The sequence below is a fragment of the Dermacentor albipictus genome, unplaced genomic scaffold (genome assembly GCF_038994185.2).
Source record: "Dermacentor albipictus isolate Rhodes 1998 colony unplaced genomic scaffold, USDA_Dalb.pri_finalv2 scaffold_20, whole genome shotgun sequence".
Classification (NCBI taxonomy): Eukaryota; Metazoa; Arthropoda; class Arachnida; order Ixodida; family Ixodidae; genus Dermacentor; species Dermacentor albipictus.
This window is the reverse complement of record NW_027225574.1, coordinates 1318663-1344601: the sequence shown is the minus strand read 5'-3', so window position 1 is coordinate 1344601 and position 25939 is coordinate 1318663. Positions and strand designations below refer to the sequence as shown.

Here is a 25939-nt window from a genome sequence, read left to right as displayed (position 1 = left end):
AGTTCCCGCTCTTTTTTCGTCGTTCTTCACTTCGTTTTTCTGATTTTCTTCTGTCTGTGAACAGAGCTTCGCCCAGCATACAAATGGATATTTTTGGTCACTTCCACAGCCGAGATGTGATATGAAATGCAAATTCTCCGTACATTTTCTATTCCGCTTTCTTCCACTGTATAAATGAGAGACATCTGTTATATAAGGCGTCGCTGTCTACCGCAGCGCCATGAGAAGGCGCGCACTTGCAGCCGTCCAAGGGGGAGGAATAAAGATGATGGAATAAATGAGATGATGAGTAATGTCTCCATTCCTGTCGTACTGAGTAATATGCATGATATAACATAATTGGCGACGAGGATTTAACAACCCATGTGCTACCGGCTTGCCCTTCATCTGTGCCGTCGATTGCTGCATATCATCCTCTACGATGAGTATTTCGGGGCTACAACCGCCACCCCCATTCCTGTCATCACCTGGAGACCCAGTCGTCCCATGGGAGCAATGGATTCAAGCGTTGAAGAACTGCATGGTGGCGTCGGGCGCCTCCGACCTACCTGCCATGCGTCGGAAGGCGATTCTGCTTAACTGCTTGGGCTTGGAAGGACAACGCATCTTCCAGACTCTCACGTCGGAAAACGACCCGCACTTTTTGGCTTCGAGCGCCACCGGAGGGACGTTGATGACTCCTGCCCCAGATGAGTTCGACTGCGCTGTTGCGACACTTGAAAGTCGCTACAAGAGCTCTGTCAATGTCACCGCAGCGCGTCGCCGTTTCCGTCGACGCGCACAAGCCCCAGGTGAGACTGCGCTCGATTACGTCACCGCGCTACGAGGTCTCGTAGGAGCGTGCAAGATCGGTGACTTGGCGGACGACATGATGAGCGACCAGCTTATAGAAAAAACTACTAGCGAATACTTGCGTGAACGTCTTTTACTGGAAGAGTCTCTTACGCTTCCTCGGGCCCTTACCATTGCGAGACAGCATGATCAGGTGACTAGAGAAGCGAGAGAACTTGCACGACATGAAGCACAAGTGCATCACGTTAAAGACACAAACACGTCAAATATGTGAGAAAAGCACTGTGGCACGTGCACGTGCTATAATACGCCAGCTGAAAGTCGTCGAGCTCTGAAAGAGCAAGAATGTTATCGTTGTGGCTTTTTGGACCATCTGGCAAATAGCCCTCACTGCAAAGATAAGACACATAAGTGTCGCAGATGTGAAAAGACTGGCCATCTGGAAAAGGTGTGCAAGTCTTCCCGAAAGTCTGAAAAGAAAATTCAGCATGTCACGGAAGGCGACGCAGATACAGCTGACACGGACGATCACATAGGTGTTTGTCACATCTGCAGTCATAAGAAGGGAATTTATGCAGTGTTAAAAATTGAAGGAATTTCCGTGTCGTTCCTGATTGACACTGGATCATCGGTTTCAATCCTAGCCGAAGAACTTTACCGACGCGATTTCAATACTGTATTTCCTCTGACATCGACATCCGCCCAGCTCGTCGATTATTCTAAGTCAGCAATTCCTATAAAAAGATGTTTCATTGCTCCAGTTTCATTTCATGGCCGATGCACTTCTGTCCTTCTGTACGTTGTGTCGGGGGAACAACAATTCTTGGTTTAGATGGCATCACGGCTCTGGATATGAAGATTCAAGGGTCACCTCTCAGGTGTACCCTTACGAAAATGGGTGTTGAATTTCCATTGTCGATTTGTTGTACTATAATTGAGTCAAGTCAAAGTACATGGAATTTCAACACCAGTTGACTCACCACAACGAGAGTTCAACGGAATTTCCGTTGTGCACTGCCAATGATTTTTCCGTTGAATGCTTTCCAATTGATTTCTCGTTGTATTTTCACGTTGCGATTACACCGGTACCACATGGTCACTTTCAATCGTGATCTTGCTCCATTAGGATCAATAATACGCGCATCGCGTTCGAGCCTCTTTATCGCGATCATAGGCTGACTACCATTTGTTTGATACAGTGTCTCGATGCTTAGCCAAAGGTTAGTGTGGATCCAAGCACTATAAGTAGCATTGAATTTTTTAGGACAATTGTTTACATACTGAAGACTACTGAAATCATAAATATAGAAATGAAACAGAAAACTAAGAGAATGAAGGAATAGCATAATAGAGCGAATAATAATGAGGAGCAAGAATATGTCGAGAACAGTGTCATACAATCAGCTGATGATAACGGCCCTATTCACAATGACAAACGAAATATTTTCCTTTAAAAATGTTTTATGTTGAAATTTTTACAGCACATTAGACAAATTTGACAAGTCCCTTGGACCTGCAACACCTGAAACTCCATGAGGATCACTTAATTGGACAGTGTTATCAGCTGTCACTGTCAATTGCAATCAAATTTGATCCATATCAGGCTTGATTGCAATCGAAAGTGGCTCTGTGACACCAGGTATTAGATGGAATGACGAAAGCCAGGCGTTCTTCAGCTTGTGGCTGTTTGGGCTTGTTGTTCCACATGTTGACAAACTGAGCAGAAAAAACACAGACAGAAAGAATGATACGAATGCTTGTTTGTCATCTAGTTTCTTTTGTCTGTCCATGTTTTTCTGCTCTACATTTTCTCAACAGGCATCCATGTTTTCTTAATATTCCAGAGGTGTAAATTAGGATAGAGTACAGGCACACTGCAACAAGGCAACAGCAACTATCTGCAAATTACTGACAACCATCGTGATTGTTGCCCGAGGATCAGCTAGGTCACACTCGTTACAGTATGAGTATGCATCCTATCCTAAAGGGAGTCAGGATAGCCGTCTGCTACAATATGAAAGAAAATACACCTCTCACTCTACTGCACTGCTTGTTTCTTATTAAATGTAAGTGTCTATATGCAGATTTACAAGCCCCCTGCTTGTACTGATACAAATGCAATTCTGTTTAATGATGTTTGTTAGCATGCTGCAAGTGTACATTTCAATTACCCTAGCTATTTCACTAAGTGATTGTTGAATAAGAAACGTGTTTTTGTCCTCATAGGAAAAAGCTCATTTGAAATATGTCACACTATATGTTATATGTTATAATATATTACCCAATAGACCTATATTTTGCAAGTTAGATCTAGCATGCAAATGATGACTGCTGTTGGCCACACAGTGTTGCTGCACCAATTTTCAGATTTGCAGACGTGGATAAGCAAATGAAGAGAAAATGAAACGCATGTTCTGTGCCACCCCATGATTTCAATGTATTGCTTGTGATAATATGAGGGGCCACTCGTGAACCTGTGTGCTACTCCCCCAAGCAGCGATTACTCAAAGAACCAGACATATAATGCTCTTTATTATTTACAGGCATCGCAAAAGTGTACAAAAGCATACTATACATGAAAAAAATCTGTATATATCACTTTTGCTCACAGCACACATCATAACAAAGCATAAAAATGTGGCACAACATCACGTAATAACTTAACAAAAGCAAGCATGGTTAAATAGGATGTGCTTAATTCAAAAGAGTCCATAGAGCTTTCCAACAAAACTGAACTCTGTTGCAAGGTAATGTAACATTTTCTATGGTGTTGGAAAATCAAAATGCAGCTGCAGTATTCATTTTGTAACAAGCGATGAAAGTGACTGTAAGGTCTTGTGAGCAACTTCCAGACAGCGAATAGCTAAAGCAAGTCTAAAGCCCTTTGATGGCATCTCATATTACTCATCTTTTATTATGTAGTTTAAGGAAAATGTTACTTCACCATGCCATTTGGACAACTATCACTCACTTATCTCAAACAAAATATTACGCAAACATCTAATTTTGCCAACTACAGTTGGCAATCTGAAATTGTGGATATCTGATGCCATTGACTTAGCGTCGAAGTGTACCATTCATAAATTCAAATGAAAAAAGAGGGTGAGTCCACAAAGGACCCCAGTTTACGGCACTGTCGACAACATGCAAAAGAGGAGAGCATTATATGTCACGTACTTGATACCATACAATTCCTGGTACTCAAGAAGAAACTTCATCTTTCTCCTAACTGTAGCAAGCTCCTGAATGCAGATGCAAGGGTCAAGAAGGTAATGCATGATCACAAAGAATTTCAACTAATGGTTGTACTGTCTTTCTAGAATGCGTCCTATTAATGTGACTGGGGAACAAAACAGCAGCCGATTCCTCCAACCGGCAGCTTTCCACTCCTTTATGTCCTTTAAAGACCTTGGCAGCCTCGTGAGCTCCCATATGGGGGCGAGGCTCAGAAGACATTTGTCTGCATCAGGAAGGTGTCGGCATAGATGAAATCGGTGGCACTGTCTGGACTTCAGCCGCACAAACATTGTTGCCCGAACAAATCCAGAACAAACGGCATGCACGTAGTGTACTACAAAGGCCTCACTAAATGAAAAAAAAAAATGAAAGAAGTGTCAGCAGACTTGCTACTTTGATGCTACAACTAGGGGCCTGCACGGCCTTTTGTGCATGGTACAAAAATGGCTCGTGTTCTGAGCTTGTTTGCAGAAGCACTTGGCAGACACACACGACAAAACCCATTTCCTTTTGAAACAACCTGCCCAGAGTCCTCACACGATGCACAACCATAAGCAACGGCTGAATTGTGTCATACTAGTTAGTTCACATTTGGAAACGCTGTCTACAGTACGGGGACCAGGAAATGTCTTTGACGTGTGCGATACACCCCTGCTGTCCCTCCAAACAACTCCAGTGGATGATATTTCATTCATTCTTTTCACAAACTGTATCAAAAAAGAGTTCATTGATGGCCTCCCTGTGCCAAACCATAGCCCAGACAACAAAAGAGTCTGTGCACATTCTTTGCATGGCAGTTCACTAATCATCAAAAGAAGAGACCACATGCTCGCATCAGAACTTTCGAAAAGGGGCACACCGTCAGTATTCAATGTCAATGTAATGTCATTCGAAGTCACAGGCAACTTGTACTGATAGCTTTTTGTGATGTCACACACATCAAAGGAAGTGCCTGTTCTACTGCATTGCAGCTTTCCTGATTCTAACACATCTGGAATTTGGCCCTTCAGATCCATTACAAGAAAAAATGATGAGCTTTTCAGTAAGCTGTCACTCGCATAGTTCACATTCCACTGACTACCAACCACATCATTTCCTGGTAATTCTGGTAGTTCACCAATATACCCAAAGCACACACTACAGCATAAGTGCTTAGCATACTGCTTTTCGGATCCGGCAAAGTGTCAAAAAAGAAGTATACTTTGATGTTGGGTACGCGACACCTTCTGGCAAGTGAGCTCTGAGAAGCTGCACTAAGCTATCGGTGGCTTCTTTTGAGCAGCCATGGCGCAAGCTGTGGGCCATGACCATTAAGAGGCTTTCGGCTTTCGTAAGCTTGGCTCCAGGAAACAGGTCTTCATCCTAAGCAGAGAGGAATGGTAGCAAACAATGGTGGTGTTAGAAAAAGTACAACATTACAATCATACACTTGTAGATGCCTGTTTTGTTACCTGCACAGTAAATTGGACAGAAAGTCCTGGCATGACAAGGGCTTCATGAGTTATCTTGTGGCACTGAGTTTATACTGGCTAACATGTTACTTAACCTGGCAACTAACTTTAATGCACCATTTTAAGCTACCCCTTTTACTTTGTGAACCTGCCTCGAAATAATGCAGATGCCAACTGTGCATGGTGAACACCAGATGGCCACCAAAGAAACCTCTTTAAAGCAGCCATGGTACATGCAGCACAGTGAGACTAAGCACTGTCTTGCCATGAAATGTGTGCTTCGGGACAGCAGATATTTTTAACATGTACTTTTGGAGTACTATTAAATAACGACAGATGTTCAAGGAAGATTTGAGGGCTTCATTTGCAAACAACCCCAAAAAAAGCAGGCTTTGGCCACAACACGACAAAATTACACACACACACACACACACACACACACACGAACGCACGCACGCACGCATTATGTATATATGCTAGAACAGGCGCCAAGATAACGCCTGAACGTTAAAGGAAAACCCTAGGAAATTCCATCAGCACATTACGTATTCTAAGGCTCTGCGGTGCTCTGTTCCTGCCTCAGCTCCACGTTACCAGCACCGGTTTACTAATGCTTTACCATCAGTAAACACAGTTTACTGATGTAAACTGTGTTTACATCAGTAATATGAATTTAACAGCGCGGTTTTCTCCTTAATTGGGAGAAATAACTGCTGCGAGCAATGATCGCATCGGTATGCTCCCTACTTCATTCCATCACGCCAATATTTTCACTATATGACTCGGTCACTACGCTGCATAAGCTTCAGGAGATAACCTGCGGCAGGCATTACAGCGGGGCAAAATAAGACGTCACAGCAACAAAATAATATCTGGAAATTACGCCTGACACCACAACGCTTACCAAGTCATCCTTCCAGCCTCTCGGAAAATGCTGCTCGCCGGGGTCAGGATACACGTCAGCGCAATCAGCGTCACATTCCGATTCGCTGCTCTCAGACGACGAGGTAGACAAGGTTACATGCGTGCTTTCCAATGGATGACAGTCTTCAGTTGCAGCGTCGGGAATGGTGCGATGTGGCCTGCGTCAGCGTCTGCTTCGTTTTCGCAGAAATTCTGTTCACTTGCATCAGTAGAACCCAGTTCACTGTCCAACGCGGCAAACGAAGCACCGACTGATGAACGTTTTTGAACCTATTTTGAGCGTATGGGCACGTCGATGGACGGGTCCCATAAGTAATTTCCGAATTGTCTTCTCGGCGACATTATTCGTGAACGGCGCTGGGCCTTGCAAGATTAATTTACGATAAAATATAGAGCGCAACACCCAAGTAAAACATAGCGAACAGCGAATGCGGAGTACAGCGGAGTAGTCATACAATCACGTAGTAGTGCACCCGCTGGCTAGAAAACCTAAAGCGTTGCCAGACGGTCAACTGCCTCGACGCTCAATGACTCAACAGTGAAACGTTAGATCAGCGTATCCAAGAGGTAGGTCTGGAAAATGCATTTTATATTATTAGGCAATAGTTTGTGGCTCACAGGGCCGCAAACATTTATTAAAGTTTTGTTTCAAGCTTTTGTTATGAGTTTTAAAAAAAAATAATTTTAAGCCAAACACAGCCATATCTAAAAATTGAGCAGGAAACACTGATACCATCTCTTTCGTTTGCGTCGTGTTTGCATTTTTCCGTCCCCATTTCGTACGTATTTTTGTTAGTTGCCTCCCGTCAAGTTGGTTCTTTATTTTATGTTCCGGCCTCGGCACGTGCGTTTGTTTGCTCGGACAGCTGGAGCGTAAGATGTCTCACGTCCTTGCGAAGTGAGTTGACGATAACAAGTGGGACGTGTATCCCGTGAATGCTTCGGCCGACACGGATGTGGCCTTCCGTCTCATATCGCAGCAGGGGTCAATTAAAGAAGTATTCAACTCATCAGTTGGAAAGAAGGAGCGCCACCGGACCCGGCAGTACTCCTTGCCTTCGGCGAGTACATCTCGTGTTTTTTGACGGCTGTCCCTACTAAAGTAACATATTTAACAGGGAGAGGCGGGCTAGTTGGTGGTCGATATTGGAATGCATCATGTAACCGCGAAAACGGCAACGGACGATGAAACATCCGCGCCTGTCCTGTGTGTTTCTTTCCTCGTCCGTTGTCGTTTGCGTGGTTACATGATGCATCCCAACTAAAGGCACGTTACACGGAACCTGTTTCAGAAAAGTTTATGCGCTGTCCAGGTTGCCGGTGTAGCGTGTTGCACGTAACAATCAATTGATCACTAAGACACGGAAAAAAAAACATCTCATAGCGAATATGATCGACGCGACCAGATTGTGTGCTAGACCTTGACATTTTTCATACGTATGCCCGAGCAGCGCAATGTAATACAGCCTAGCCACACATTCGTGCCAGCTTGCCCGCTTATCAGTCATTCTGCTCGATATTTCAGCAAAGTTCTGACTGGTGTCGCATAAAAGTCGCGGGCCGCTTTTATCGTCGCGACAAGAGATTGGAGGATTTTTTACAAGCACTGCTCCCGGAGGGGACATGTAACCGGCAAACGAACGCTTCAGAAGAGCACTTGATATTATAACAAAAGAGGCGGCGCAGGTTCTCCAGGGCACCCAAGGGGTGCGGAAGGATCAAAGCTGGAAGCAGGGCGGCCCGTGAGTTGGGGCCGCGGAGGCCGAAGTGTGTCAGGGGCATTCACACTGTAAGGCATTCGTATTTCGAGCTGCCGGTCTTCTATAGGTGGATGGTCACGCATTTATGAAAAAGAATTAATATTTATTTATTTACAATATCGCAAAGGCCCCAGTAAAGGGATTTTACATGAGGGGTGGGCTATTTACAAATGCATTAAGTGTTATATACAATTTTTTATTACTGTATTGAAATCGGTGCTACTGGAGAGGAGCGCAACGTCAGAGGGAAGGTAATTCAAATCTTGCAATGTTTTGACAAAAAAATGAAGAAAGATTCACAGTGGTTCGAGCAGATGGTGGGTCCACAGCTGTTTCATGATTGGTGCTGACTTGATGGCAGGAGTACAAGGTGACTTGTGATAAAACTTGAACATTAGGCACAGACGTGCTATTCTGCGGCGTGCTGAAAGACTTCCAAGGTTTGCACGAGATTTTAGTTCGGTGAGACTAGAATGGTATGAGCATTCTGAGAAAATGAATCTGGCTGCATGGTTCTGTACAGATTTTAGCATTTTATTAGGGTTACTTTGGTGAGGGTCCCAAACAGTACATGTGTATTCCAGTTTGGTCTGATTATTGTGTGATAGGCGAGAAGTAGGACAGAAGGATGTGGTAGATAAAGGTTACGATGTAAACAACCAAGAACGCGGTTAGCTTCATTAGTAGTGTGCATTGTATGAAAGGACCGTGCTAAATGTGATGACAAATGAACGCCTACGTACTTGTACGCACTTACACATGAAATTGCGAAGTTATAGATCAAATAATTCAGTGATGAGTAATATTGCTGGCAATGAAAAGAAAGTAGTGATGTTTTATTTGTGTTTAGTGACATGAGCTACTCGTTGCACCAGATTTCGATCCGTTGAAAGTCAGACCGAAGGGAGTGAATGTCAGACAGGTTGTTAATTGGACGATATATGTAGCATGCAGTCGTCTGCAAAAAGTGTGATGTTAGAAGAAATATCACTCGGTAAATCATTGATATATATTAGGAATAATAGTGGGCCTAGGATCGTGCCCTGAGGCACGCCCAAGCTTACAGGAAGGTAGGCAGAAGACTGTTTATTGGCGCGCACGAATTGCTGGCGGTTAGTTAGAAAGTCACAAATCCATTCAAAAGCAAAAGAATTAACGCATGAAAGTTTTAGAAACGGGCGTTCATGAGGAACGTTATCAAATGCTTTCTCGAAGTCCCCCCCCCCCAAAAAAAAAGGACACACTCACACGATATATCTCACGTGCTCCTTTCTTCCGCATTCCAAAGAAAGCCTGCGAAATATAAAAAAAATACCATGTGACGGGGCAATGGTGCACTGTTATTGTGTTGCTTGCTCTCAAGCGTGCGATGGATGAAGACGTCGGCTGCAGCGAGACTGGCCCGTGACGGGGCGTTACGTCTGGTGTAGGTATCTGGGCGTGCGGCTTTTATCGCATGACGGCACAAATGCATGCTGCTGGCTGAGCGGTGCCGAAGCGATAAAGCATCTAAGGAGACGAAAGAGAACAAGAAGATAGCTTTATTTCTTTTTTATTCTTGAAATGGACACGAGCTGGCGGCCTGCCGATGGAGTGTAATGGGGTTGGGCGGGGAGGCGGCGTTAGGGCCGGAATGATTTTGCAGTGACCTTCAATCCAAAAAGTGCCTTTCGATTATAATGCGTGTTCGAAGAGGTCACCATCTCATAGGCACATTTGCCAAGCCATTCTTGATCATGGTATCAGGGATGGAGTTGCAAACTTGTCTTACTTTTTCTTTTAGGTTCTCTGATGTTGTAGTTGGTGTCCGGTATACTTGATCCTTGATGTAGCCCCAGAGAAAGAAAGCAAGGGAGTTAAATCTGGCGACCATGCTGGCCAAGCAATGAGCCCATGCTGTCCAATACACTGCTGCGGGAATAATTCATGCAGCCATTTGCAAGCTTTGCTGCTGCCGTGTGCATGAGCACCATCATGCTGATACCAAATATCCTTGATCCTAGCCAATGGAACTCGGCAAAGAAAATCCTCAGGCGCCCCATCAAGGATGTCATTCATATGTTTCGCCTGTAAGCATGTTATTAAAAAACAGGGGGCCAATGATAGTGCCACCGTAAATTCCACACTACACGTTAACCGACCGCTGATATTGGTAATGTCTTCAAAACCCAGAGAGGGTTTTCGTTGCTCCAATAGTGAGTGTTGTGGATGTCCACGTGGGCATTACATGAGAAGGTAGCTTCATCAGTCCACAATGTTTTGTTGGCAAAGCCCGGCGGAAGATAATCTTCCACCTTGATTATAATCCAGTTTGCAAAGTGCTTTCGATTTTTGAAATAGCGGGGCTCCAACATCTGGTGCAGCTGCATGTGGTATGGATGAGGCTGCCTCTTAAGTACTCTTCACATTGAAGAATTTGGCACTCCAGCTTCAGCACCCACACTACGAGCACTTGCATGTGGGTCTGAAGAAAACTGACACAGTATCTATCTCCACGTCCTCGTCCAGGATTGAAGATTTATGTTGCTTCTTCGTAAAAGTCCCAGTCTGTCTCAGCGTTTCATATGCATGCACAATCATCATTGAGCTCAGATGCTTACCTGGATGCCAGTGTGGAAATAGCTAAAGTGCACGCCTTCTATGTCCACTTGACGCACCTAGAGCCAAAACCATATCCTCCCTTTCTTCATTGGAGTAAGCCATATCCGCTGCTCAACGTTGGTCACAGCTGAATAGCGTTGCTGTAGAGAACACGCAGGGATATGTGTGCCTGAGGAGCTCTGGATATTGGGGGCGACCTCCACCACTGGAAAAGCTCATGCCACCATCGGCGTGACGTGACATATGAGAGGTCACGTGGACACAGTGGCCGCATCGGCTGCATTGGAAGCACCGAAGCGAGCTGAAAATGAAAGTTTAAAGTGCCACCTGTGCTACAGTTCTGATTAAGTGGTGAGGCTTTACCGCTTGACAACATTTGAAAGTACTCTAATAGGTAGTGGCTGCCTTTGGAAGCGTGCAGCATGGTAGGCTGCTGCTCGGTGCCATTGTGCCGGACGTACGCAGTGGAGCCTGGTGTCAGCCTTATTCACACCTAGCCACAGAACAAAGAGCCACATGAAGCTTGACTCGCGAAACTTAGAAGTGGCAGACAGCCATCACCTACAACTCCGGTATGCAGCAAACAGGTGCGAGGAAGATTTCTGCTATGGTGTTAGGACTGCGCGATGGTCGGTAAGTAGCAGAAAACGCACACCGAGACGCTTGCCCGCGCCCACTGCCTAGCTAATGTCATGACGGTTTTGGTCTATGAACTTGTTGACGCTAGATACTGGCAAGTTCACTGGAACGGAAAAGGAGCGGCAAGAAGCACATTAAAAAAAGGCATGGCATATGGTCACGTTTGTGTTATGAATTATTGCACTGGATTACGACGAAGAAGCACAGGGAAATCGCACGCTGAGAAGACCGATAAGCATACAGTGCGATGCAAGTTGAGAAATAATATTGGAACGTCCAAGAATTCAGAAGACAAAAAAAGATTTAATCGTTGCGATGGCACATCACAGTCACCGTAGGTGTCGAAATCTCTATCACAAAATTATTTTTGAACAGTTGTGATAGCGTCCATGCAACAAAGATTGCCATTGTACTGTAAAATGCTCATATGCTGCAGCCTAAAGCTCACGGCACGGTGCGAAAAAGCGCTCACAGCGAAAGCAAAACATTGTTCACAGACATGCATGCAGACGTGCAGTCGGTCGCTGCGAACCCGTGCGATCGCTGCATTGAGGCTTCATTCTGTTATGCCCCATTTGGTTACACAGACAGCCCACTATAAGAACATATTTCGCATAGTTTATTCGCAGCATTTGCCTACCTTTCACGCAATTAGGGAGACTCCATCCTGGCGACCGCGTGCAGTGGCGCTCACTATACATATGTATTCGGCAAAGAGATAGCGTCTGTAAACAATTCTGTGCTTTCAGTTTGCCCAAGATTATTATATCGACAGTCAAAAACTTCCCTCGTTGTGAGAGTACTTACATAAATGTTGAGGAGGGCCGCCACGTGGTGTTTTTTTTTAGCGCTGTAAGCGAAACCTATGAGGAGCGCGCCGCGTGATCTCATACTACGCAAGGGAGGAGCTTCTGACAGATGGCGACTCCGTAAGTCCTCGCCCCCAACATTGCAGTTCGCTGGAATTGGTTCAGACGAGGTACATAAGGTATGACCTACATCCGGTAAACTGGAACAGCCTGTGGGCGCACTCTCTCGGGGACTGACACGCTGGTGACGGTGCACAAGTGTGAAGCCAGACGCGGCCACCCGATACTGTGACCACAAGGTGATGTGCATCCGTGGGGTGCGAGATAAAAAAAAAAAGTCTGGTAGACAGTAAGTGCGAGAAGGAGAGCAGACGGGGCCAGTATGGAAAGAGTTGTCTGAAGAATACATGTGTAATCTTCCTTGAATATAGCCAAGGTTTTTTTACCATTAGTTAGTTTTGTCCGCATGTGACTTCTCCGCTGTTATTCGAGCCCTAAGGTTTAAAGTTGTAGCATCATCGTTCAATTTGAAAACTTTTACAAGGTCATTTGTGTACAAAGGCAAAATTCCAGCAGCAGTAATTGCTTTCCATCATTCCCACGCACTTCGCCTTTTCCTTCTTTCACGCAGAATCAAAATGCTGCTTTCATCTTTTCTCTTTTGTGGCCTTAGATGCTTTATCGCTTTGGCAACATTTGGCCAGCAGCATGCATTTGCACCGTCCTGCAATAACAGCTGCATGCCCGGATACCTACACCAGGCATAACACCCTCTTGCGGGCCAGTCTCACTGCAGCCGACACTGTTCATCCATCGCACGCATCAGAGCAGCACAATAACAGTGCACAAGTGCCCCGCCACGTGGTATTTTTTCATATGTTGTGGGCTTTCTTTGGAACGCGGAAAAAGGGGCCATGTGAAATATACCGTGTTGGAAACAATTTATTGAGAGGTTTCTGTAAATGCTCTACAACTTTGCATCTCACACTTGGGGTCTGCAGCCAGTACTTAAAAAGTTGATTAATTATACATAAATAATCCGTTAGTTAAGGGGAAAATAAAAAAACAGCCTGAGTAACTCTAGAACAGTGCCAACATTATGAATTTGGTTCAACTTGCGTCCGGAGTGCCTTTCATTTTTAAAACTTTGGCTCAAGCTATGTGGGACAAGCTGTATATATAGTACAGGAGGGAGATTGAAAGGTTAGATGACATAGCTGGCTGTTCATTACACTATTACCAAAAAAGTTGTTTGTAAATTTAATAACTAACCCTCATTTATCAGTAGTTGCGAATAAGCTCATTATGTAAACTAGGTTGGTACTTAACCAGACTTACTTAGTCAAGACAAGCATGGGCCGGTTTTTGTAGCAATGCCTTTTCCCATGGAGGAAAGAAACAAAGTAGGAGAGCTTGACGTCACATTTTTGAAGTGACTAGCGCAAGGGTGGACATGAGACAATGAGACACTAAAAAGATGACAAGGACAAGCGCCTGTCCTTGTCGCCTTTTAGTGTCCACTCTTGCGCTAGTTACTTCACCATGGAATACCAACTAGCCCGGTCTCGCACCCCACATTTTTGAAGCCGGAAATGCAGCCATGTTGGTGTGCCATCTCCCTTTGTGCCTCCACTCAGCTCGCCAGAACAGTTAGGCACGAGCTTTGAACTTGCATTGCTATGAGCTGCCAGAAGTGTGTGCTGCTGATGCGCATCAGAACAATGCCTGTGAAACTTCTTGATCAGTTTCAGTGAAGCAGACGCGATCCTGTGCCCATCTGGGGCATGTTGAAGAAGATGACAAAGACCTGCACCGCAAATACTTGAGTATGTCTGTTGCTGACACTTGCACTCACAGACCCAAAACATCTTTCAAGCTTACACACCTCGCTTCAAAGTCAGCTTGTCTTGCGAACATAATGTGCTGCGAGAAAGACGCGGGTCGAACAAGCTTATTTCACTTTTCAGAGGCCTAGCACAGCAGCGAGAGCTTAAGGGGCATGGTTGCTATGGCAAGGTTTTCATTTGGGGCACCATTACCAGTGCTGCATTGCGAAAAACAGCATGCGACTTCCGTCACACTACCTCCAACACGTCTGCGTTGGCCGGCGCCTCTCCTACGCTCTCCTTCCTCCATGCCTTTTCCCGATAACAATGCCTTTCAGTGCTCTTCGCTTTAGTGAGTGGTCAAGCGAGGCTGTGTATCGGGCGGAGCTTTAAAAGAGGCCACTCATAAATGCGAAAAGCACTGAAAGGCATTGGCATCGAGAAAAGGCATCGTTACAAAGTACTGGCCATGCTCGCCACTTCTTTCTGTATAAGTAAATACAAATAAAAATTGGCTCACAAGTGTACAGGACTTGACACAGCATAAGAATTGGGGATAAGAGTTAATGGAGAATAACTTAGTAACTTGCGAATCACTGATGATATTGCCTTGCTTAGGAACTCGGGGGACCAATTGCAATGTATGCTTACTGACCTGGACAGGCAAAGCAGAAGGGTGGGTCTAAAAATTTATCTGCAGAAAACTAATGCTTAACAGTCTCGGAAGAGAACAGTAGTTTACGATAAGCAGCGAGGTACTGGAAGTGGTAAGGGAATACATCTACTTAGGGCAGGTAGTGACCGTGGATCCGGATCATGAGACTGAAACAATCAGAAGAATAAAAATGGGCTGGGGTGCGTTTGGCAGGCATTTTCAGATCGTGAACAGCAGGTTGCCATTATCCCTCAAGAGAAAAGTGTGTAACAGCTGTGTCTTACCAGTACCCATCTACGGGACAGAAACCTGGAGGCTTATGAAAAGGGTTCTCCTTAAATTGAGGACGATGCAACGAGCTATGGAAAGAAGAATGATGGGTGTAACATTAAGGGGGATAAGAGAGCAAGTTGGGTGAGGGAACAAGCACAAGTTAATTACATCTTAGTTGAAATCAAGAAAGAAATGGACCTGGCCAGGGCATGTAATGAAGCGGGAAGATAACTGATGGTCATTAAGGGTTACGGACTGGATTCAAATAGAAAGGAAGCGTAGCAGGGAGCAGCAGAAAGTTAGGTGGGCGGATGAGAGTAAGAAGTTCGCAGGGACAACATGGCCACAATTAGCACATGACCGGGGTAGTTGGAGAAGTATGGGAGAGGCGTTTGCCCCACAGTGGGCGTAGCCAGGCTGATGATGATGAAGCAAGTGATCATTGTTAGCATTGTGTTCAGTGGGGCTGGTTTGTTCATGTTTAGAATAAAGACAGGGACAGCACATCATGGAGTACAGGAAAGCGCTCTGTGCTGTGCTCTTTACTCGCTCGCCCTGTGTTGCGCTGTTCCTGTTTTTATTCTAAAGGGATCATTGTCTGTGTTTATATATATTTTAAATAAGGTTTCCATTGAAACCGTTCAACGGTGTGGAGTAAACAAAAATATCGGGACATCTGAACATTCGAATATTATTCATCGAACAACCATGCAGGCTGACTGATCACTGGTTGTCCAGTTTTAATCTTTGAATAAGTTGGGAATCAAGCAACCGAATAACTGGTATTGCCAAAGGCCTGATTTAATGGTGCTTTTATAGTTTGTTAACTACCATTGGCAATATTGAATTAAGGCGTGTTTGTAAGAAGGCATTATGTTGATAACTTCGATGACAGTCTGCGAAAATGCACTGCCCACAGATAATTTTCGTGCTCGTGATACTGCTAAACCAATTGTTCTTGTATGTCTTTAAAAAAATAGATGCTTTCTTTTATTTCAGATATCAACCCATGCAGCACCTGTACTGTTCAGGTAAAGGCACTTCAAGAAGAAAATCGGGAATTAAAAGATGAAGTGGAACATATGAAGCGGATGGCAGAAAAACACGATTACATTTATGGTAAAAAGCCTTTAAACATATGTTGCCACAACATTATACAGTCAGCAGCTGTCCTAACCTTGGTGCTTGACCTCTTGCCATTGCTTCTGAAAAAGTTGAAGACCCTTCAAAATAAGAAAGAAGTTAATTTCATGAAACATGTTTTTCAACGGAAAGGTTTTTGCTTCCGTTATTACCATGTGAACTTGGTCACAAAGTGCCAAACTATGTCATAAAAGGCGCTGGTAAGAACACTCTTCCTTTCCTATGAAAGCACAACAAAATTTTTCAGGTAAATGAAGAGAAAGAAGTTTTACACCATAATGCATTCGTCGATTATCAGCCATTTCTAACATTTTTATAGGCCATTGAAAGGCAGTAAAATGGCCTGTATCTAGGATTTTTTCCAGTAAAAGCTTAAATTTGCATCAGGCAAATGGTCAGGACCTGTACAATGCTAAAAAAAAAAATGCTTGGACAGAATATGGTACAATAGTGTACGCATGTGACGACCACTCAAGAAAGCTGATACGGTGTGCTAATTTAACAATGAATTGAAAAATATGCAAACACTGCCTCTTGTGATAGCTCATTGTGTTGTTATTAAACTGAGAAAGCTTTGTCAGAATAATTTTTTGCTTAAAGGGAGAAAAAAGGATATTGAAGTGCTATTCCACCGATCTCAAAATGTACAATACATCTCGCTTCAGGAAGCCTCTTGGCGCCAAAGACGGAATGCATGGATACGAGCGCTCCTGTGCCAATAAATAGAGGTTAGTCTAAACTGATTTTAAGGTAATTGCTTCATTGCTAGGGTGGTTATGAGCCTCTTCAGTCAAGCAGGGCTGCTAGATTACTTGTGTTTACCAGCATGTCACTGTCTGCTAATTTCCTGCTTGGTGCCCTTACACAGCATTGGGCAGTGCATTGATACCGACGTATTTGCTACCCGACTACTTGTGCCAGTATAGTTAGAATTGGGCAGAATGCAATAAATAAAATAATAATAATAATTGCAGATTCTCATAAATATCAAACGAGTAAGTTGGTGGGAATGAGCTGCTCAGTATTGTGTAAGGATGATGAGCCGGCCGTTAGTAGACAGCGACATGCTACTAAATACACGTAATCTAGCAGCTCTGCTTGACTGAAGAGGCTCGTAACCACTCCAGTACTGAAGGAATCAACATAAAATCAGTTTGCACTACCCTTATGGCACAGTAACGCTGGTGTTTAGTACTACAGGCTCAATATATAACAAAAGATCAAAGGACGAGAGAAAAGAAATAAAATGTGCATGCATCCGCTAGCACAAAAACTTGGAAAAGGACAGCAGAAGCACAATGAGATAAACAAAGTGGCGAGTGATCGCTTTTTCATTCTGCGTAACTTGTGCATTTATCCACTTCCAACTTCATTTCACATGCTGCCGTGGCTCAGTGGCTGCATTTTGACTGTGGTGCAATCCAAAAGAACCTGTCTGTTGTGATATACTAAAGAACCATAAGTGATTGCTTTCATAATTTCGTAACCAATTTATTTTGCAGAAGCACCCAAATTGGTCAAAACGACCTAAAACGGCACTTGGCAAGGTTGTAAATCAAGACAAACAAACAGTTGGAACTTTTGTTGCTTGCCCAAAGGTGCATATATCTATCATATCCTCTGTCTTAGCTAGCTAACATAAATGCATGAAATGGTACTGTCAGAAAAATGAATTTTTCGCACTATCCTTAAACTTGTTCTCTGCAAGCTCCAAGTCTCTTCAAGTCAAAGGCAGGAACATGCACATTGGTATAGCAATGCATCATCAGAAATTGCTGTTTATTTAAAAAGGCAGGATGACCTCTCATTGATAGGCTGCATTTTTCATATCAATTTTGTCTGTGAAAGCACACATTAGGGTTGATGCCTGAGGAAACTTGTCACTGTCTTCACTGTAATTATGCATTTATGTTTCTGGCTAGAAACGTCATTTATATTCCTAATATAATGTGTGCTGTGTAGCATCCATGTCTGAACCTGTACTTACTATTGCCAAAAAGCACTCGTCCTGTCTCCCTTTCTCATCCGTGTTTTCTTCGATGAATTCATAACAGTGAGCTTGCGTTCGAATCCTTTTAAGCCACTGATAACTTACACCATCACCAGACAGTAACTTTAATGTCATGAGCTTGTACAATTTCACTTGATGGAGGTCACTTTGGTGTTACATGACAAAAAAGTGTCACCTGATATTGAGGGCTATGGTGCTTATCAGAGTAGTATGCACTTGAGCTTTTCCTGTGCCTTTATGCTGTGTGTAGATATCATGAATGGATATCAAAGTGCCAGAAAAACCAAACTTGCCTCCGGTGGGAGCCGAACCCACAACCTCTTCACTACAAATTGTGTTACCGCGGCAATTGTTCCAACTTCTAGATTCTTGGGTATTTTGTTTATGTGTAACCGTGGGTGTGTTAGCCAGTTCTATTCATGCCAATCCATTGGATGTGGACCATCCTTTTGGCCAATGGTGACGCATATGTGAACTTTATGAGCAGGCAGCTGACCAATAAACTCTTGTATGCTATTTGAAGACATCAAACCTGCCTGATTCAAGACCCTCATTATGAAATTAAAGACAAAGGGAACTGAGGGGCCCAATTTTGTTAAACACAATCATGTGAAACCAACAGATAATAAGCCAAATAAAGCATAAAGGAAGTTATCTGTATTTTTTTATTTAAGTGTAGAAATGATAAAGCAAAATGATAGTCGATGAAAAACAACTTGCTGCTGCAAGTCATGTCAGTAACTGCTGCAGGTTACTGCATTGTTTCTCTCCTTTAAACTTAGCTATTTGTTCCTAGATGTGTCACCCGCTGTGGTTGCTTAGTGGCTATGGTGTTGGGCTGCTAAGCATGAGGTCCCGGGATCGAATCCCGGCCACAGCGGCTGCATTTCAATAAAGACAAAATGGAAAAGCGCCAGTGTACTTAGATACAGATGTTTAAAAACCCCAGGTGGTCCAGATTATTCAGGAGTCCCCCACTACAGTGTGCCTCATAATCAGATCGTGGTTATGGCATGTAAAACAGCATAATTTAATTTTTTGTTAGGTATGTCATTGCCAGCAAATTCTGAATCTTACTCTGCAAAAGGTTATGGGCTATACAGCTCCCACATGATATTTTTTTTCATGTTCCCAGGTGGACATTGGGGCCGGTGTGAGTGTTGAACAAGGCACCCTAGGGAAGCTATGCTGAGCATGCGAAAGTGGCCTTGGCAAATTTGCCAGGGCTCTTTTGTGGAATGTATTCACCCCTGAGGAGCTACGGGACGAACCGCTCCTGGGTGAGAAGAGCAACTTGCACTTAAACCAGCCATTCAAGGAGGCCTTGGACCCTATTCGTATCCGAGCTGTGATTGGTATGTACGTCAGTCCTAGTGGTACAACTCCAAATTCCAGTCTTGGAACATTATTTTAAAAATTCGCATCTCCTCGTGCGTTACTTAGCAAGAGATATGCGCCAGCACAGCAATATTAGCTTTTAGTTTGACTGGTCAAGCTCGGCACCACCAGGTAGCTGGACCGTACAGAGCGATCAGGCCACTCACGGACGTCTAGGCTAAAAGCTCCTTATCACAGCAATAGTAGCATGGAGAGGATTTAGTGTACGCCTCCACCTATCCATCAAAATCGCCAAATCTTGCCTGTGGTTAACAGAAAACCAAACACGCTTGGCATTGCGACAGAATGCTCGCAACACATGCTGCTTCGACAGCTCGCTTGGGATCGACTGCCAGTCAGCTGGCAGAGAAGTTTGAGAGGCTTGGTGCGCTGGCTCAAGACTAGAAGGAGATGACAGGATGTCCCATCACGATGCAGAGCCAGTGAAGGCGGAGCTTAGCCTGGCGAATGAGTTGGAGAAAAAGCATGGCTATGGAGGTGGGTAACTTGTAATTGGCTAAAGTTCTCTTAAAGGGCCCCTGAAACAGTTCGGACAAATTTTGTAGACGCGTAGGATACAGCTAAAGTTAATCATTCACAACACAATTTGTGTGAAGCCTTGCGTATTAAGAGAGCCACTGACGATTACAAGTTACCCTCCTCCGTAGCCATACGTTTTCTCCTCAACTCGTTTGCCAAGTGATCAGGGCTAAGCTCCGCCTTCACTGGCTCTGCGTCAGAACGGCACGTCGTACCGTCTACTTCCAGTTCTCTAGGACCGAGTGCGCGAAGCCTCTCCAACCTCTCCACCAGTTGCTTGGCAGTCGACCCCAAGCGAGAGCTATCGAAGCAGAGTGCATTCTGAGCAGTCTGTCGCAACGCCGAATGTGTCTGGCATTCCGGTAACCACAGCTGAGCGGACTGATTGGTCTGCACGGTCTAGCCACCTGTTGGCGCAGAGCTTAACCAGCCAAACAACGAGCTAATATTGCTCTGTCTCGGCGTAAAACAATTTAAGCATTTACAAAAAATGGCTGTGGCTTAGGTAAGGTTAAGCCCAGGATGCGAAGCATACTAGCCTTTATTTTAGTTGTTGAACCACTGTTTAGCCTGGTGAACTGCTGTTGCTTGGCTATATTTGGTTCGGCTAGACGAAGAAACAACTCATGCATTACTTCTTCGCCTTCAGGAGTGGAACGCGACAGCGTTCCCGTCGACCCGCCAAGGGGTGTAAGACAATGGGCTACAGGGCAGCGACTACGCGCCCCGCATTGGACGCGGTGAGCGTCGAGCAAAGCAGCGTTCGGCGCGGCAACGAAATGTGCGCCTGAGCAAGAGACGCACGCCTTAGAAACAGCGCGTTTCTAAGGCAACACCGCATTCACTAGAGGCGCTTTTGTACCGCTTTGAAGCGTTGTACTCGTGGCTCAGTGGTAGCGTCTCCGTCCCACACTCCGGAGACCCTGGTTCGATTCCCACCCAGCCCGTCTTGCAAGAGTTGAGCCAAAGCCACTTCTCCTCTGTCGTGACGTCACGGTGTCACGTGATTTCATGGTCACCGCCGCGCCTGAGGAGCTGGGTTGAGCCCTCGTAATATGCTTCGCATAAAACATGTTAACGATTACGCTCGTGCAAAATATTTACACCAGCAGTAAGGAAGAATACACTTTGTTACTGTTTTTGGTCAAGCTCTGTGCCATCAGGTGGCTGCGCCGTGCAGTTTGCGCTTCTGCTCATCCTGTGAAACGGCACAGTCAAACGGCCAGGCCCTGTCTCCTTGTGCTTGCATTTACGCAAATACCGGACTCGCGAAACACTATTGTGGTTTTTAGTAATCCTCCGGTGTAAAGTGACGGCTGCAAACGTGCAAATCCTGGCGCCGATTCGATATCGACAGTCCGATGCACTGCAGCCACTTCGCTCGTCTGCTGCCTTGCAGAGGGACATGGTGTCGCAGCTTGACATTGCCAGTTACGTTTTCAGCCTTCAACGTAACAAAGGCGAATCGTGTTTCTTGCGAAAGGACTGAGACCGACAATGACTGCGGAGCTCTCGTAAAAACGGAGCACGTTGCAACACAAGCAGATGACACTTGCTGTGCGCCAGAAGTGTAGTGACAAATTTTTCTTGTGCACTCTCTTTCTGTTACTTTCTTTTTATAGAAACAAATTAACTAACATTCCAACTATTACGAACAACATTGGTTCACCATAAAGTTAAAAAAATTATTGATGAAGCGCGCTGGGCGGCCAGTCGGATAGCTTGCCCTGCCAGCATCATTAGGACAGTTTACATCAAATGGTTAGATGCGGCTGAAAATTCAGCCGAGTGGTGTGCTGTGATCGGCAGCAATGTAAATTTTTGAAATCCTATAATAAATTATGTGCTTTAACCGGAGCACTTACATGTGTCAAATAATGATCAGAAGGACCTATCCTCTAATGGCTCAGTATGTTTGTACAGAATCATCAAAATCATTTCGGGGTCCCTCTAATGTAAGATGCTTTACACAGATTGTTGCGCGAATGTTTTACTGTAGCTGTGCCCCACGTGCCTACAAAATTTGTCCGGACCATTTCGGGGACACATAAGTGTGTCTTAGCAACAAGGCTGTATGTCAACGCTTATTAGCCTTCATATAGCTGTGATACTTTAGTGTTGCTATCATTGCTTCCACTTTTGGGTGAAGCTTCAACTGTTTTTGTCATTGAAATTCATTTTTCCTGATTGCCCGGTAATTTGATAAGGTTTACGCACCCTTTTGGGTAAGAGAAATTTGCTGTGAGGATAAATGAATTTATAAAAGGTCAAATTTTCATTCAACGAAATTTTTATACAACGAAGTAAAGTGCTGGTTTTACTGGCTTCGTTATAGAGGATTACCTGTACGTGCAAATGAATTATATAAAATTCCAATGAATAGCTGCTAACACACTGACCTGTTCTTTATGCATGCCAAAGAGCTTGGTGCCAGTACTGAGATGTTTATCTTCATTCTGCCTCTGCTGCACACTTGATAACTGCAGACCCTGGTTCAAAGTACACAACGTAGCTAAATTACTCTGTGATGATGTTTTATGACTGACACTAGCAGTGTGGCCTGCACTTAAACATAGCATAAGGCTTCAATTTGTTATTATTTTATTAGACAGCTAGAAAATCCTGTATGCATCGGTAATCTTATGCTGTATTTCTTTTCCAGACTACACATGCTCCAAGTTTCCCTCTGCCAGCCTCTCCTACATAAAGAACATCATCTCCTCAGTACTGGCAAGAGAAATGAAAGAGCCTGAAGCTCAATAAATTTGTGGGCTATTGTATAAAAGGAATGATTCACATGCTTTTTGTTAATCACGAAGTTGTTTCTTTTCATAACACCACAGGGAAAGAGGCCTTGCAATGGAAAGCTAGAAAATGCACCTTGAAGATGTCCCGAGGCCAAGCCATGCCTCAATGGCGAATATCAACATTAGTTAATTTCATGTTGCATTGCACCTTACAATCCATAAATTTAATATTGCATTCCACTTTACAATCCATAAACTTAATGTTGCATTCCACTTGAAAATCCATAAACTTATTGTTGCATTCCACTTGAAAATCCATAAACTTATTGTTGCATTCCACTTTACAATCCATAAACTTAATGTTGTATTCCACATTACATTTCATGGAAATACAATTGTTCGTCCATGGGAATTCCATAGAAAGTCAAGGCAATAACTGGTAAATGAAATTACAATGGTTTCACGGTGGCCACTTTTCAATGCTGGTCAACAAATCTGCAATAGTGGGACAATGATATTTCAACAAAAATTTTGTTGATTGAGCAATAGGACGGCAATGGAATATCTACTAAAATTCAACACTAATTTTCATAAGTGGGGCGCGGCAAGCGTGCCCAAAAACTACCGAAATAAGTTGCAGTAATGTTGGGGCTCATAGAAAGCGTCGCAAACATCTCCCAGGACGAGGCATTAACTCAAATTAATTCAGCGCCAGGACGGCGGTGCTGTTTTTCGCTAACTGCGCCACTCGAACTAAGCCTAAATGTGATTAAAATGAGCCGCACACTGTCAAACACAATTTCTCACCTTGCCGTAGTCCAGTAGTGCAGTGGTGCCGTGTCGAAATGCAGATGACACGCAAGAGAAGCATAGAAAAGGCCGGAAGCCCAATAAAATGGGCTATATCCAAAACAGACGGGTCGCCGAGCACGCGAGCTTCGCACGTACGACTGTCCTCGCTCACTCCTGCGGCTTGTCTGGCGCAAGACGTATGCACCCGGGTCTGGCGTGCCGCTAGCTTGTTGCTAGGCAACGCAACAAAAAGTTGCAAAGTATAAGTTCATTTGCACGCAAAACTTTTTCACTTTTAGTGGGAAGGAATAAAAAAAATAAAACGTTGTCTGGAAGTTTATTTCACATTCTTTTTTTCTGATGCGCGCGTCAACTAACGGATGTTGTTGAAACTAGGCGTGACGTGTTTCCTGTTGCCAGTTTTTGAAGAGTGTCCCCTCTTGTTGAATTTCTTTCTCTATGTGATTGCGATTTCAACAATGCGACTGGTGTGGCGCCCAGGGTTGCTTACTGCCAGGTTTCGTGGCACACGCTGCATAATTCTTTTATTGTAGTGAATAAAACGTTTACACTATAATATTATTGACTTCTCTTGATTAAAAGCAAATAATGTGTACGTTTACTAATTTGAAAACGTTGGTTAAGATTTGTCTTGGGGTGCGCGACGGCGGTTTCTGTAGTTCAGTGCGACATCGCTCACGTAAACAGCTGTTCGCAGGTGGTTCAGCGGTTCTTTATTCTATGGTTCAGCGCTGTGTGTTGTCTTATCTACCTTCTATGACCGTTTCGTTCTGCCTGCGCTACAACAATCTACAAGATGACCTATCGACAAGTTCATATAGCTACCCTCACCGTATATGCAGTATTCGGAATTCGGCTGCCACGAAGTTGTCTTGTCAGCCCAACAAGATCCTCGCGCTACCCGTGCTCGGCGTCAGCTTCTGGAGAAATGGTGCATGTATATTGCCCGTCATTGCGCCTATGTGGTGCCTGCTCCTAGCCATATTCTTACGCCAAACGCAACAACAAGCACCAACCCGAACGCCCGCGTGTGCCCCTGAACGAAGCCTCAAACGATCTGTGTGATTACGACGTGGAATGAAAATTGTGTCGTGAAATTCAATCGTAGCGCTAGCTTGGTTCGTCCATCGCCGTGCTTGCGCTGCGAATATATATATATGGGGGCCCTCTCTACATATTTCTGAAGGCGCAAAAGCCGACGCATCAAATGTTTCGAGCTTTTACCGTCACTTTTGTAGAAACCTGTACGTTGTAGCATAGCATTCTAAAGGACGCGCTTCTCGTCCACTTTGTTGTCCCGTGTCTCGCGCTGGTAGTATACTCGGAACTTCTAACAAGAAGACCATATCAATACGCGCTATTCATAATGCAGGATCGTAGGCCCACGGCAGGCGCACTTGCCGTAGAATTTTTCAGCTTTCTGCTCAGCCTCGCACGCCTCTTACGGTTAGCCTGTTTTTTGGAAATAAGTATTATTATTATATTATTAATCTTATTAGATATTATAGTTTCTTCACGGTAATTTATAGCAGTCATCCAGATTTCTTAAGCTAGTCATGCATTTAACCTGTATTAGATAAACATTGTTACGACATGCTTATGGGAGTCATTTCAAGCTAGATTGCTCAGCCAGAGAAAGTAAAAATGCAAGCCTGAATGTTTATTCCAATTTGGTATTCATAAACTGATTATATTGGCAGAATTTTATGCCTGCTTGCATTTCCTGCAATTCAATGTTCACAGCTGGAAAAACTGATTCCTTTTCTTGCTGTCGAAAGGCTGCTTCAATGTCGATAGCAAGCTATAATTGTTCATTTCAAAAGTGTTAAGCAATGACTATATGTCTAAGCTTATCAATGCGTTTTTGTTCCACGAACAAAATGAATGAATGACGTGCTTATGTACTTATCTATTTATATACCTCGCAGGCTACAAGGTTGGAGTATTATGCAAAGGGGAATAAAAAAGTTCTTACAAAAGGAAGAAGGGCACATTAAGAAAAAAAACAGCAAAAAAGTAGTATAAATACATTGCATCAACTAGCCCAACGTGTTTTACTGGCACAACATTAGACACTTTTAGTTACACGTACGTAGAGGCTTTGCGTACGTAGAGCTTCTATGTGTCAGCAGTGCGCATGCGTAAAACGTAGCGGCCGCGCGCTGGTCTCACGGACATACGTGAGATTCATTTCTTTGCGTGCGTTTCTTGCGCACGTAGACAGCTTCGCACGGGAGTTCCGCAAGATCACGAACAAGCGATAGCGGGCCGCGCGTGCGCAGACGGCTTGCATCGAAACACGGCGGCAGGATTGAATTGGCTACCGCCGTGTTCACATTTC

At 44.2% G+C, this 25939-nt stretch overlaps 1 long non-coding RNA gene across 1 annotated transcript; it reads left to right on the top strand.

Annotated features, from left to right (window-relative positions):
- The first annotated feature begins 8573 nt into the window (after positions 1–8573).
- LOC139052219 (uncharacterized) lies at positions 8574–22827 on the top strand. The gene is made up of 4 exons (XR_011509786.1): positions 8574–8640; positions 15967–16086; positions 19257–19476; positions 22701–22827. It is a non-coding gene; the product is annotated as an uncharacterized lncRNA (long non-coding RNA).
- The last annotated feature ends 3112 nt before the right edge of the window (positions 22828–25939 follow it).